Here is a 16,253-nt window from a genome sequence, read left to right on the forward strand (position 1 = left end):
ATGCCATAACTTGGTGCTCAGCTGCTCTATGATATTGAATGCAGAAACTGTTTAAAATAGCAAAGTGAACTTCTGAAGTGCTCTTTTGCTGTCACAAAAGCATTTTCAGGATGGATATTCAGAAAAATTTATTCTCTGAAAGTGTGGTCAGACATAGATCAGGCTGCCCAGGGAGGCAGGGAAGTTACCACCCCTGGAGATGTTCAAGGAGCATGAAGACCACACGATGGCTTGGGTTGGGTTGGAAGGGGCCTCAAAGATAATCTAGATCCAACCATCAGTGTTACATGGCAGTGAGGGACGTGGTTAGTGGTATGGTGGTGATCTTGATGATCTCTGTGATCTTTTTCAGCATTAGTGATTCTATGGTTTTTGTTAAAAAGTAGGAATGTTTGTCCCAAGCTGTATCTCTCTTCCCCCTGTTTGCCTGCCTTGCTCAGGATGACCTTTGCCCTGTATTGAGTATCAATCAGCCAGCAAGTTAGCAGCCATGCAGGAACAACAATTGTTTCCTCACACAGCAGGAAACTTGCATACCATAAAAGGGAAACCACCAGTCGGGGTTAAGGAGAGGGTATGAGGCCCATACGACCACCAGAAGGCAGGATAAGATAAGACCCCCTAGCAACAGCCAGATCATGCGCAGAGTACGCCACAATAGGAATGCGGGGGAGGACGCGAATACTGAAGATGAACTGCATAAAAGGACCGCGTACGGGTTAAAACTTTGCGGCAGTTGGTGGAACGCAGAGTCCCCTGTCGCCCAGCGCTGCATTGCCTCTTTGTTCTTTGCTCATTATAATCAATAAATTCAATTATTGGCTCCTTAACCTTTGGTCCATTATTTTATCGATAACAATTGGTGCCGTGACTCGGATAGGAATAGTGGCTGGATTCTGAGAGTTGGGGAGGCGCCCCGCCAGAACTGGCGGCCCCGCTCCTGATTCCCTGCCTTACTCCTACCGACGATCCGAAATTTAAGAGCAAAGAGGCAAGGAAGGACCGGTCGACCCCTTAAATTTTGTGCACAAAAGTCCGGACGAAGACGCAGGATGCGTAAGTAATTGCCGTTTTGGCAAGGGTTTTCCGTTCGGTCGGGGTCGGGTTTCCCGGAGTGTGACGAGTGGTGTGTGTGTGAGAGGGGGCCGGTAGCTCGGACTAACCCAAGCGAGTGTGGACCCTCTAGTAGTGCGGTTCTCATTGCCTGCGAAGGCGTGAGCCACAAACGAGGGGAAGTGAGTGAAACGCACACACGATTGAGTGAAGGCACTCCGGAAGATGGGACAGGGAAAGAGTAAGGACCCTGTGACCATGAAACGTTCCCCTCTAGCATTCAGGTTAGAAATGTGGAGGAAGACTAAGATGATTCACTATTGCATGAAAGTATGGGGAGATAAGGAGATTGGCCCCAATGTCCGGTGGCCAAAATTTGAGTCCAGTGAAGATTGGGTATAGCAACAATTAAACTTTTGTGTTAATGCTAAGACACCCTTTAGTCAGGAAGAGGGTGAATATGCAGCTGTCTGGGTTACACGCCCAGGGGGACCAGCAATCCCGATCCTTAAACTATCCCAGGCAGACAGAAAGACTGAGAAACAGAAACCTAGGAAGGAGGAGGATAGCCCCATGGGACCCCCACCATATATTCCACCACCACCGACAGCTCCTCCCCCTCCACAGCCCGAGGTAGATAACCAGGATAATTCAGATAATCAGGAAATAGACCCTAACTCGGGTCCCTAAACCAGGAGAAGGGCTCGTCAACAAAATCTATATCCATTGCGAGAAGTACCTATGGGGGGTTCCAATCCACAGATGGGATTTATGTCGGTACCTTTAAGTTCGGGGGATGTTAGGGAATTTAAGAAAGAAATGATTAAGGTACTTTTGCAGATTTGTAAAGAGCACTGCGGTAAAAATACTCCTTCACGGAAGGAGATCGCCGCGGTGCTGTCGCTTTTAGAAGGAAAAAAAAAAAAAAAAAAAAAGGGAGCTGGACTCTTCCCAACAAGTGTTAGATTCATGCAGGTGGGATTCACTCACCTCGGCACTGTGCCAGCATGCCATGAACAACCAGAAAGCCACGGAACCTAAAACGTGGGGTTTGATACTTGGAGCCCTTAAGGTGGCTAAGGGGAGGGGCCGCGGGGAGCGGGACTTGGGAATCTTGCAGGTCCGGTGAACAAAGGACGGCGAGCGGGGTGGCGAACGGGGGCGGAGACATGAAGAAAGGATTAACCCTGAAGTATGGTATACAACCAAAAGTGTAGGGCGTCTAGAAATACCCCCCTTCTCCATTAAGCTCAGGGATCCTGAGATCCCTATAAAAATAAAACAGTATCCCATCTCGCTGGAAGGGAGGAGAGGCCTAAAGCCAGAAATAGAAAGACTCATAAAGCAAGGGTTATTGGAACCCTGTATGTCCCCATTCCATACTCCCATATTGCCGGTTAAAAAGCCTAATGGCACGTATCGCCTGGTACATGACTTGCGAGAAATAAATAAAAGAACCATTTCTCGCTTCCCTGTAGTTGCTAATCCTTACACCCTGTTGAGCAAATTAGGCCCTGAAAATTTATGGTATAGTGTGATTGATTTAAAAGATGCATTCTGAGCCTGCCCTCTAGATGAGTCTTGCCGGGATTATTTTGCCTTTGAATGGGAAGACTCAGACACAGGGAGGAAACAACAGTTGAGGTGGACAGTATTACCACAGGGCTTTACCGAATCCCCAAATTTATTCGGACAAGCCCTAGAACAGATTTTACAAGAATATCAACCAGCTCCAGAAATCACCCTTATCCAGTATGTGGATGACTTGCTAATCGCAGGAAAAGAGGAGGAAAAAGGGTTAAAGAGAAAGAGAGTTAATCCTTGCTGGTGTGAGAGCAACCCCTGCACCGTTCCCCCGCGAGCAGTACTTGGTGTGAGAGAGAGAGCCGGGACGGAGACTGCTGTTATTTGTGAAGGGGGAAGTGAGAATAGCCTCTGTAGAGGTCTGGGAAACCCGAAATCCCAGTGTTAGCACTGGAAGCCTCTGGAGAGGAGGAGGTAAAACTGAAATATGATGGTAGTAGTTTATGTAATGATGAGAGTTTGGAAAGTGAAAAGTTTGGGAAGGACACAGGCTGAGGAAGGCAAGGATGAGCAGGGTGTGACAGGGATGTAGAGGTGAGCGATATGGAGGAAAAACAAACAAACAAAAACTGATTGAGAAACAGAGATAGTAAGGAAATTGGGAATAACAGCAGCTGTTACTGTCGCAGCACTAGAGTAGGGCGTAGGACCCAGGGATCCACTCAGAGATAGGGGGGTGGGGGGGCTGGAAGAGCCCAGGGAGGGCTCCGCCCCACTGCAATGAAAGTAATGTGTGAATTACTGAGAAAGAGGGAACCGCCTCTGGTTGCAAAAATGAAGGATGGGAATTTGGGAAGTTTACCCTAGCAGATCCACTGGTTAAATTACAGCTAGGGAAGCAGAATAAAGAGGTAAAGAGATTAAATTCAGTAGAGAAAATTGGAGCTAAGTATCAAGCAAGACCAATTAATGGAAAATTTTAAGTTTGGCTTTAACACAAACTGGAAAAAGCAATGTTGTACCCATAGAAGTTAGGTAAATCCTAAATCAGGTATACACAGGATTGCAGGCATCAGAAATGCCTGGCAGAGCCAAAATGCAGCCCAATAAAAGTTAAGTTAAAGACAGGAGCCAGCCCAACCAGGGTAAAGCAGTGCCCTTTGAGGATACAAGACTGTAGGAGGATAAAAGAAATAATAGATAACTTTATGAATTTTGGATTATTAATTGGATAGAAATCCAAATAGAACACCCTGATCTTGCAAATGAAAAATTGGATGGCAAGAGTTATAATTTGGTACAAGATTTGAGGGCAATTAATAGAAATGTTGAACCAAGTTAAGGAATAAGTAGGTGGGGTTTACCGTTCTGGATTTGAAGTACACCTTTTTCTGCCTTGTTTTGCCAAAGAAAGTCTACGGTATGTGGAACAAAGGAGGACTGTGTACAGTGGACTGAGTTTGCTGAATTTCTTGACTTAAATGGCTATCAAGCTTCTCAACAGAAAGCAGAACTGATCAAAGAGAAGGAAGCAGTTTGCTGAACACCCAGAACACCAACGCAGAGCTACCTCCAAGCCAGCAGTGTGCACTGCATGGAGACTGTTTATGCCAATTGCTCAGACCTACAGGAGGAACCACTGGATGATGCTGAGGACGGAAGCAGCTTTGTGAAACTGTAAGCAGGACATGCAGTAACTGCTACTGACAAGGTAATTGAAGCAAAACCATTACCTGTGGGGACTTCTGCTCAGAAGGCTAAAATAACTGCCTTGACAAGAACTAAATATGTTTTTGGGGTGGTACCTACTCATGGTACCATCTGGAAAGAGCGAGGTTTTCTTACACACATGGAAAACAAACTCAGTATGATGAAAATCTCCCAAAGAGCGGCGTGGCTATTATACATTGTAAAGGACATCAGAAGAGAGACACTGTACAGGCAACCAGGAATATGATGGTGGATCAGGTGGCAAAACAGGCAGCTGAAGGAAAAGAAATTGGTGAACTGGCTTTAATTCCAGACGGTAAACTTAAAATATTTGAACCTTAATCAGAACCTATAAGGTATTATGGACAGGATAGGAATTTATTGATTTAAAAGGGAAGAGAGCAAACTGACAGGTGGGTGCATACCCAGATGGACACATTATTGTGCCCTTTATTATTTTATAGAAATTGGTTCTAAGGGAACATAATAAAACATATGTGGGTACAGACATCAGAAAGTAACTGTACAGTCCTAGTACCAGGAACAGGGTACAAGTGGGGCTTGTTGGGAAAGGGAATCTTTTAGGACAACAATTGTAAATTGATTTTTTTCAGAACTGTCAGGAAAAAGGTGGGTTTCAGTATATGCTGGTTCTAAGAAATACCCTTTTCAGGGTGACCAGAATCATTTCCTTGCAGGACCAATCAAGCCAAAGAAATAACCAAGGTATTGCTGCAGGAGATTATACCAAGGTTTGGGTGTCCTGCAGCAATACCCTTCAACCAGGGAACTCACTTGATTGCAGAGATGGTCCAATAGGTCAGTAAGCATTGGGAATACATTGGAATTAAATCACAGGTTGTAAAACTGGCCCAGGAAGCTGGACTATCCTGGCCACAGTTGTTGCCTTTGGCTCTCCTTAGGAAACCTAGAGCCAAAGAGGGGTCAATTCTTTCAAAATACTCTACAAAAGGCCTTATCTCTACCCAGGTAGGGAGTGAAATACTGAGTATGTGGTAAATCTACAAGAATAGCTTCAGGAAATAGAGAAACTGGTTCTAGGAACTAGAGCCCAAGGCCTTGGCTTGATCCCTCAAATACAATGGGAACTGAAGCCAGCTGGACCCTTAAAATTGTGAATCCAAAAACAGTAATATGGGCTCTTATAATTGTTAGAAATGTTAATTTGATTAAGTGCGGCATTTGATGTAAATGCTTATATATCTCTTGTGGAAAACATCATTGCAAAGTATACTTATATTAGTAATTGTTTGGTATGTGGGCTCTGTACATAGGTGTATATATGTATATTTTGTCATACACGTTGCAAGAAGATCCTGCACAAGATCAAACCAGAGAACAAGGCATGGCATGCCCGAGGAACCGCCTGAAGAAGACGGTCCGACCACAGTGGATTGCGAGGAGAAAGGACCCCTCCAACTAACAATTAAGAGAAATGTATAAACTATGCATTGTAATTAACCTTATAAGATTTGCTTTAGCCTGGGAAGGTAATAGCTACTCGGGCAGTGGCCCAAAATTTTAACCTAACAAATTGTTGGATATGTACGGCCCTCCCCAGAGCAGGGGGGTTGCCAGTCTATGGGGTAGTAGCACTTAATTGGACAATTCCAAATTGGGTGGAACACAAGGAACGAAATTTAACTGAGAGAATTTACTTTACCACAGGAATTTCCACCAAGGCAATAACGTAAAACAGATAAAAAGGAATGACTAATATAGTCCCTCCGGAGAAGCCACCTCAGTTCTGCTAAAGAAGCTAAATGGTCGGGGCATGGTTTGAACACCTACCTTTTGCTGTACAGTGCTTAATAGGATTTATAATAGCATTAATCTTGTCATTAATTTTGTATTTTTTGTGGAAGGTTGTCAAGTGCGGAAAGGGGGTTTGCGTTCTCGAATAAAAGAGAGGTACTAAGTGAGATCAGCCTACCAAGTTTGCCCCGAATACAATGGGTGCACGGCTGTAAGGGTTGGCCGATTGTTGAAAAGGCTCCGGGATTAAACTCCAGAGACACTCTGTGGACAAGGGCCTGGATTACCCCAGGGGATTCAGTAGTGAATAAAACAGGCTGTGATGGGGAAAAGTCCACCTTCGAGTAGGTCCTCTGCTGCCGAGAAGATAAAGACCCCTGTAGCTGGCTGCAACCCAGTTGACAGGCGAGGCAGAGACGGACCTCGGGTGAAGGGACGATACTTGACCCCAAAGACAGTCATTTTGGTCTGTGCATCTGTTCTACTTCCAGGGGTACAGGCCAGCAATCCACATGAGCCCATGATATGGGAATTATTCAACATACAGCAAACTGACCAACCCTTGAAAAGCTGTAAAAACTGAACCTCTGTAAAAACCAAGCCCTGGAGTGGGACGAAGGGCAAATCAGGGAGGCCAGATAGGCATCAACTGCCTATCCTGTGGCTATTATGGCTAACATGTATAATGATTGTTGCTTTGGCATCACGGGCTGAGGGAGCACACCTCCTGCCCCAGCCAGGGAATGTGTGGGTCACCTGGGCAAACAGGACGGGGCAGAAGGATTTTTGCCTTAGCCTGCAATCAGCAACCTCCCCTTTCCGCACCTGCCTAGTGGGCATCCCTCAATATACGTTAGGAGCTTTTGCGGGATACACCACGAACCATTCCAGTTGCCGTAATGACGGCGATCTAGCAAGCCAAACGGCATGTTTGATAAAATCTCTGAATGTATCTCTTCCATGGGATCCGTAGGAATTAGATATCTTGGGGTCGCCGCAGCAAAGAGTTCGCAGCAGATTGAACGACTAGCGTGTTGGTCAGTCAAGCAAGCAAACCTGACAACGTTAGTGTTAAATGCGATGCTAGAAGACACAAACAGTATTCGGCATGCTGTGTTACAGAATAGGGCGGCCATCGATTTCCTACTTTTAGCACAAGAGCATGGATGTGAGGATTTGGAAGGGATGTACTGTTTCAACCTCAGTGACCATAGTGTGTCTATCCATAAGGCGTTGAAAGACCTACAAAACCATTCGCAAAAGGTTCGGGTGGAAGATGATCCTATTGGGAACTGGTTTAAGAATGTGTTTGGTAGTTTTGGGGGATGGATTGCTAAAGTTGTTAAAGTGATTGCGCTAGTATTGCTTGTAATAATTTGCATTGCGGCCATTCTGCCTTGTATAATTATGTGTTTCCAGAATTGTCTTTCCAGAATCATGTGGCAAGCGATGGATCAACGGATTCTGTAACATAAGGCGCAAGATCAGTTATGAGGAAGAAGAAATGTAATAGGTGTGGCGAGGAAGGCGGGATGTGACGGGGTCAGGCTTCAAAATATCGAACATATAGGGGAAAGGAATAAAACAAGCCTGGACAAACATTCAACGATAAAAGAAAAAGGGGGGAAATTGTTAAAAAGTAGGAATGTTTGTCCCGAGCTGTATCTCTCTTCCCCCTGTTTGCCTGCCTTGCTCAGGATGACCTTTGCCCTGTATTGAGTATCAATCAGCCAGCAAGTTAGCAGCCATGCAGGAACAACAATTGTTTCCTCACACAGCAGGAAACTTGCATACCATAAAAGGGAAACCACCAGTCGGGGTTAAGGAGAGGGTATGAGGCCCATACGACCACCAGAAGGCAGGATAAGATAAGACCCCCTAGCAACAGCCAGATCATGCGCAGAGTACGCCACAATAGGAATGCGGGGGAGGACGCGAATACTGAAGATGAACTGCATAAAAGGACCGCGTACGGGTTAAAACTTTGCGGCAGTTGGTGGAACGCAGAGTCCCCTGTCGCCCAGCGCTGCATTGCCTCTTTGTTCTTTGCTCATTATAATCAATAAATTCAATTATTGGCTCCTTAACCTTTGGTCCATTATTTTATCGATAACAGTTTTGATCAACAGGACTGAAGAATGAGACCCTTAATGTATCCTCCAAATGCACAGAACATAGAGAAGCTTTTCTCCCCAGGCTTGGCCTGGGATCAATTTCACCATAATTCAGCTTTGTGTTTGTGGACACACCAAGGAGATGGTTAGTCTCAGTAGTTCATAGACTGCCAGTATATCTTTGCCTCTGCTAGGCCAAGATGGGCTTTACCCATGTTCCTAAATTGCTGAGGAATTGCAGAGCATGTAGGAAGTCTCAGATTCCACACTGCTTCCAGTAAAAGATCACCTGCATTCAGATAATTAGGAACATGATACTCTTTGTATGAGTCACCATGGTCTGTGAGTTTATTACCTAATGAAGCATGGGCTTTTAGGGTCAAAAAGTTGTGTAATTGCAGAGATGTGAATATTCATAAGTTGAAACAAGATCAGTAAATCCATCTTTTGACTAATACATCCATCCATGCAATGCATTCCTTACCTGAACAAAGTCAGGTTTTAATATTGACTCTAGGCATTGGAACTCTAAAAGTTCAAAGTCTTAGGGAAAAAAAAAACCAACTCCTATTATAATGCTATTACTATCAAATTGGCTGGCAGCTTGTTGCAGTTCTGCATTGCTCATGTGCCCTTTTTCTTAAAACTTTCCTATCTCAAACTAATTAATACATGATGCTGTTTTAAAGACACTTTACCCTTGACAATGACCCTTGAAAGTGGTCCTATCACTTGTCTTCAGCTTCTCTTTCTTTGTGCTGAGACCATCATTATTTCATACGAGTTGGTTTCTTCTGAAAATTGCTCTCATGTTTATGGGTATTGAATAGTTACTGGTTGTGCACTGAAGTGCTCTTGTAAGTTCTCTGCTGTTATCCACTGGACTGTGACAATCTCCACGCTCCAGCTCATCAGCCACTGTGAAATGGCACTATTTCATGTTACGTTAATTGCCATAAAAGCATGGTTTGATATGAAAAGCACTCCAAATTTCAAAGTGCCAGGCTCAATCTATCGGATTATTACTAAAAAGTAAAGGCAGCTTTGGAGTGGATTAGGCAAAGTGCTCTCCTTCAAGAGCAGAATCGTGAGGGTTATCTCAAATCTGCTCAGACAGATGCTCAGATGCAGTCCCTGCTGGACTGCACTAAATATGCTGCCACAAGATTCCTAAAATACTTGAGATTAAACTCTTATCTTAATTTTCCTTGGGGGGACTTTACATATCTCAAACTCAGCAAATATGCCATTTACTTAGCTTATTTACTCATTAATATGACATCTCTGTTTTCAGTATCACCAGAGCCATGTGCTCGATGTCCTCCTGAATTATGAGAAGGACAGCAATTTCAGACAAGTTGAACATAATTGAAAAACATTGCAAGGATGTGGTTCACCACTACTTTGCTTAAATAAACTCCTCTAAGTAGATGTTGGCTATCATTTCATTCCCTCCCTTCCCAGTATCCTCAGTTACTCTGTCACCTTTTGTTAAATGGATATAAATGATAAATGTTAACAAATTCATGTGCCAGTCACACAGGTCACGAAAAGAAGCAAACATGAAATTAACACAAGTTAATCTCATACTGTTTACAGAATATTTAAAGTCCTGAAATGTAACTTCTTGTGGTTTAAAGTAATGACCATTTGTAAATCACATGAGATTATTTTCTGCATTACGAGTTTCAGCCCTAATTTTAATGATAATTGCCTTTCTAGTCTACCAATGTTCTTTGGATTTAAAGTCAGTAGATTAATATGCACACAAAAAAGTAGATAAAGCACCTCTAATATTTTCCTGGTGGTTAGGTTTTACTTTGCATGACTGACTCATTATGTGCAATTAATATTGGCATGATTGCAGCTTGGTAAATTAAACTACGTGCCCACAAAGAAAAAGCAGAACCACAGAATAACTTCAATGCAGGTGAGGCAGCCGTGTAAAATCACAACAATTTGCAACAACCTGCTAAAAAAGAAGGAGCCAAATAAATCTAATGCTTAATTTGCTGTTGGCTGTGGTAACGAAGTTCACTGGCTATAAGAAATTGGCAGAGATTTGAATCTGAGCAAGAACCTTTGCAATAACCTCAGCTTAGTCCATGATGCTGCTGACCTCGATTTATGAACAGAAAGGAATTAGCAAACGTAATCTCATGCATTGCTCAAATGAAATTCTGCTCTGTGCAGTGCTGTGGTCACGTCCATCAAAAACAGCTTCAGTGGTGCAGACCAGCTACGTGCTGACCATCACAGATCCCATTCCAGCAAGGTGTAAGGGACAATTCAAATGGTGCATTCTCCTTACCTTCTGTCTAGGCTTTCTGCTACTGATATCTACAAAAGTGATGATTTCAGTAGGAAATAGGACCAGCCACATAAGGCAGATTATGCTGAAGGAAGAAGCACACTTTCACTTATTATTCTCCATCCTTTCACTTGATGTAGAATAAAACATCATTTTTGAACTTTCCAGACTGTGAACTGCCCACAGTTTGCTAAAGTCCATCTAGTAATTTCCTCATTAATAAAAACCACAACACACTACAACTGCTTTTACATGTACAAGGATATTTTTTTCTCACAGAACACATTCTAAATTGTGTAAATATAGGAAGTCATGACTGCCCTCCCTTTTTCTCCAACAGCAAAGCATCTCGCCTCATCTCCTCCCTCTTCCCATCTCCCTAGCTACCGCAGTGCAACCACAAAATTAAGCCCTCCTGCTTTTTAATTCATTCCCTATGCCTTTCCTTGCCACTCTCTACCCAAACTTTGGTTGAGAGGTTCCATTTTTTGACACTTTTTAAATTCCTCTTACTACCAACATAGAAACCTTTTACTTATCTTTGGCTGCAGCCTTCCCATGACCACGCCATATTCGGTTTTCAGCAGGCTGCTCTGTTTATCTATGTTTTCTGCAACCAGCACTAAACATGGCCAGCTATGGGGTAAAACATAAACCTCAAGGGAAACCGTGCTTCACTTTCTTGTTTGCTCTGGCTTTAATGCTGCGAAGTGTTTCTGTGTGACTTCTATCTGGAAGGCATTTCACCAAACAGAAGTGTTTTGCTGCAGTAACCCAATCGGTTGTTCCTGGAACCATTGGAAGTTCTGTCATTGTCAAAGCAGCGTGGCTTGCATTGGGTGATCGTGCAAATAAGATCCAGCATTACAAACCTGCAGTCACAGTGCAAACACTATTAGCAGCTGATTCATTGATCACTGCCTTATTATCACCTGTCATTAATATGAGCTGTGAGGAATTGCCTGGGGTACCAATGGATAACAATCTACATGTGAATGGTCATTCTTTTTGGCAATGCAATTTGAAACTACCCAGTTCGAACAATTACTTCATTAATAAATGCTGACAGCAGGCTGTCACCTGTAGCATTAGCCATGTTAGAGAGAGAGTGCAAAACAAATGGTCTGAGATATCTGATTTTATCACTGTAATTGGAAGTTTTTCTCCTTTGTATTAGATCTCCTGCAACTTTCCCTCCACGTCCCAGAAATGAGCTGCTTTTTGCTTTGGGAATCTTTAGTGTTTCCAAAAACCCATATGGATGCCAGAGCTCTTGACCTCAATGAACTCCAGTTGCTCTTCTGGCCATTTTTTCCCCAGTTTTCACAAGAAATTCAGAATTATTTTAGTGTGGAAAGGCATTTCATTAAGCAGAAGTGTTTTCCTGAAGTAACTCAATCAGATGGATATTAGCTTAGGTACATGCATAAATCTTCTGTATGTGTTTTCCTGGGATTTTCAAGGTACTGTTGGATAGATAGAATGGTTCTTAACAAATTCAGCCTCTACCATGTACTGTGGTATTTTCTGCATTCCTGGAATAGAAGTGGGTGCACGGGCACCATTCTTGACAGTCTCACCCTGGACAGCTCTCATAAACTCCAGACACAAAGTCCTTGATAGCCATGGAAAAACATGTACAAAAACAAGGACAAAAAACGCAGTTCAAGCATTTTTAGATTGCTTGTGGATCAAATCATTCCAGGCGACTCAGGATATTAACTCTGAAATTATGATTTCTTATTCATTTATACTTAAAATTCCATTTTTTTTTTCCCTCTAGACAGCTGATGTGTATGATTTGTGTATCTGGGGTAGGTTGGATTATCTGAGAACGTCAGGGGGAATCCAAGAGGAAAATGTATTTTGACGCCTAATTTTACAAGTACATTTGTTCTGCCAAATAATTAATTCTTTACATTCTTCCAAATGGGAAATTATGCTTTCTGGCATGGAAGAGGACTTGTTATTCCTAACTGTCTGAAAAATAATAACCTTTTTTGCAGATATCAGTGCATGCGGCACTTGTAATTCATAGTATTTGTAAATAGAAATGGAGATAATGCCAGGTAAGGTTACCAAAGGGCCTCAGAATCGAATGTGCTTTCAAAAGACTGTTGACCAAAGACTTCAGATCAATCTGTTTAAGGGACATGACTGGCACACAGTCTTGAAAATGTTTCCCCACTGGAGTAGCGGTGTTGAACTCAGCAGTTTAACATGTCTGAGAAAGTGCTGGCAGGATTCACCACTCCTTAAATTTCTAAATTTTTACAGTGCTGTCTGGACATGTAGGAACAAGCTCTAACTATATCTGACTTATTTATGTTGTTTGTGCCAACCAAAATAAGAACTTGGCATGTTAGCACCCCGTTATCTGTTTGTCTGTGCACGTTGCAACCCATAGAAAAACATGAATTAACTCTTTCCCCCTTTGCTACCATCCATTTTCACTCATTACTTAAGTTTCTTTATGTTTGTAATTCATTCTTTCCACATCATCTTCTAACATCTGATTTTTGGCTTTCAGGCTAATTATAGAATTGAAACTACTTTCAGTTTTACCCCTTCGGTCCCTCTAAGAAACAAAATTATACTCTGAAAAAAAAAAATAGAAGTGATACTCTGCACTTGTAGGTGTTCAAGAGTCAACTGAGCATGGCCTGAGCAACCTGATCTAGTGAAACCTGTTCTGAGCACAGCGTTGGACTTCCAGATGAATATATGATGTAACAATTCTATGAAATTTCAACAGAACTCGATTTCCCATAACGGGTGATATCAGTAAGCTAGACAGGTATCTTCATTCCAAATAAAGGGATGGAGATGTAAGGAACAGTCATATGAGTGTGGCATGGTGCCTAACTTTTTAATTCTTTACTCTTTGCTTTGATCAGAAGGTATGAAACACATTATTTTCCTCTTCTCCCTTGATTTTTACATGTTGTAAGACAGCAGCCTCTTCACCAATATGAAAAACGGTTTCATTCTACTTTCCTTATATGTCAAATTTCCTCAATATTTTGCTCGGTTCTCCATGTTCTCCAACAAATTCCTTCATCCAGTTCATCTCTTTCAAACTGTGGTACCAAAAATTGTACCCACCACTTACATCCCAAAGCAGTGTGTGATAAGAACTACTTTAATGGCATACAGTACTGTGCAGACGATGCCCTTCTGCATTCCCATCTCTTAGATCAGTTTCCTTATTCACAACAATATGAATTCTTGACATTGTGTATCTGCTATTGCCCCAGTTCTCTGCTAGTTGCTGCCACTCATCTGCTCCTGTGTGTTGTAGAGATGATTATTCCTACCTAGAGACAGAATTCTACATTAAGCATTATTGAATTGGACTTCGTTTCTCTAGACAATTTTTTCAATTTTTCAGGACAATTTTAGATTTAATATTTTTCTCTCACATGTTGGCAGCCTCCTCCTGCCTGTTGATATGAACTGTAAATGCCATCAGTCTGCAGCATCACAAAATAATAAATAAAACTGTTGACTGGTACTTCTCCTATAGTGGACTTCCACTACTTTTTCTTAATGCATCATCTGATACTTTTCATAGAATAGTTATTAATGCTTCACTATTTTCCACTCAAATACCAAACTGACTCCCTCAGTCCCCTTTCCTCCACACAGTCTTCCAGCCACTCTGCCCCAAACCTGTAGCATTGCCTGGGGTTGTTGTGGCCAAAGTGCAGGACCCAGCACTTGGTCTAGTTGAACCTCATCCCATTGGCCTCAGCCCATCTATCCACACTGTCCAAATCTCTCTCTGTAGGGCCTTCCTACCCCGAGGCAGATTGACACTTTCTCCCAGCTTGGCGTCATCTGCAAACTTACTGAGGATGCACTCAATGCCCTCATCCAGGTCATCAGCAAAGATATTAAACAGGACAGGCCCTCATGCCAACTCCTGGGGAACACCACTCGTGACTATTTCAATATTATTCTGGAAACTGAGATACTGCTAACTCACAGCATCTGCTCCATCCTTCCAAAAACTGGCACTGCACTGTATTTGCCCATTTCCATTCCTCTACCTTGTGTTCTCTGTGATCATTACCATATCTCTGCTTTTATTCAGCTGTCTTGCAGAATAAATAGATGTGAATGTTATCAAGCCCAGATCACCTAAATGCTACATCATTTTTCTGCCATTACAGTCTGACTTCTTACCGTGTCAGTCATGGTAGCTGTACCAAATACATAACTACATCTGAGGAAAAACAAAAAACAAAAAACACACATTGAATAGTTCTATTTTTTATGGCTGATACCTTTCTCTTCCTTGAGATGAGAAGCAACTATATCTTGAATATTCTACTAACTCTTCACATATGTATATTTATATATTTATATTCAGATATTAATTTTCTTATCTTAGACAGCCTAGTTTTTGTCCCTATATATTTAGTCTTGTCTGTTAATTATGCCCCTAGGTGCTTTGATGAAATTTCTAGAGCTTATATGCATTCTTATCTCTGAAATCCCTAAGAGTGTCCATAGCCAAGTAGATCTGTGCAATTTTCTTAGGCCATTCTTCATGTTGGGATGAATCTGTTTGTCTCCCTGTAACAGGATTTTCTTAAGGCTTTGCCAGTTCTCCAGAATAGTTCTCTCCTGGATCCTACCTACTTCCATTTGATGAAATGTATTTTCCAAAGACTATAATCAATATTGATCCTTATTTTCCCAATATCCCTTAACTTTATTTCAGAATTATCCAAAGTCTTCTATTTTTTTTCAGTGAGTTACTACCGATTAAATGAATACTCATGACATTTCCTTTTCTATTTGATTGTTCTATGTAGTTGCCTCCTGCATTATTACACTTAATGATGACTAGAACATTCTAGCTGCTTTATATACCCCATGCTCTCTTTTCTTTCCAGAAACATCTGGATCAAGGAATTCCTTACTCCCATCCCGTAGTTGCCACCATTATGTATCACTTCGACTAATTCTGTTAATTTCCCAGAAATTGATTCAGAAATGAAACATGAATCTTTCACACTGAGAGCTGGAAGGCGACTGTGGCATATGATCAAAACATAATCACTGCTTAGCAAAGGAGTGAATTGTTGCTACGCAAGGGACCTTCCTCCAAGCGTATCAGTTCTGGCATCTCTCATAAACACTAAAACCAAATCAAACATCAAATAAAGCCAAACAGCAGGAAAGGCTGTTTTCCACAGCTCCGGGACATTGCTGGAGTGTTTGTTGGGGTGATTCTCATCCTAGCTTTGTAGAAAACCCAAAGACCATTTCCAGCTCCCTTGGATATGCAGTTTTACAGAGAGTATGGACAAATTCCACAGAGAAGAGCTTTCCCCCAGTTTAGTGGCCAGATTGTTTATATTCCTTATAGTTTTTCTGTCTGCTTAATTGGTGTTTGAATCTCTTTGCCTTCTATTTCCTCCAGCAGCTGATTCTAGGGAATCTTAATATCCTCTAGGAAATTTCCTGTAATGCTTCAATTAGAAATTTTCTCACATTTGTCTTCTTTTCTTTTAGGTCTCCGTGATTGGATGACAGAGACACAATAAAAAGAAAAATTAGTTGGATCCTGCTATTTGGATAGGTTTACAAGATGAACATTACTGATTTCATGGGTTATCTCTTCTGTTTTTTTTTTATGTTCTGTATGTTTGTCTACATCGTGCTTATAGCCATTGTGTCTGAGCAGCTCCTGGTAATGCAGTAAACTATGTGACATGCAAACATCATTTACTATTCTTGTCTTTACCCCTCCA

The 16,253-nt window shown here is 42.0% G+C and overlaps 1 long non-coding RNA gene across 1 annotated transcript; it reads left to right on the forward strand.

The window, feature by feature from the left end:
• Positions 1–406: 406 nt before the first annotated feature.
• LOC149918329 (uncharacterized) lies at positions 407–8,150 on the forward strand. The gene is made up of 2 exons (XR_016466253.1): positions 407–1,056; positions 5,583–8,150. It is a non-coding gene; the product is annotated as an uncharacterized LOC149918329 (long non-coding RNA).
• The last annotated feature ends 8,103 nt before the right edge of the window (positions 8,151–16,253 follow it).

Source organism: Phasianus colchicus, chromosome 4, assembly GCF_987193195.1.
Source record: "Phasianus colchicus chromosome 4, bPhaCol1.hap1.1, whole genome shotgun sequence".
NCBI lineage: Eukaryota > Metazoa > Chordata > Aves > Galliformes > Phasianidae > Phasianus > Phasianus colchicus.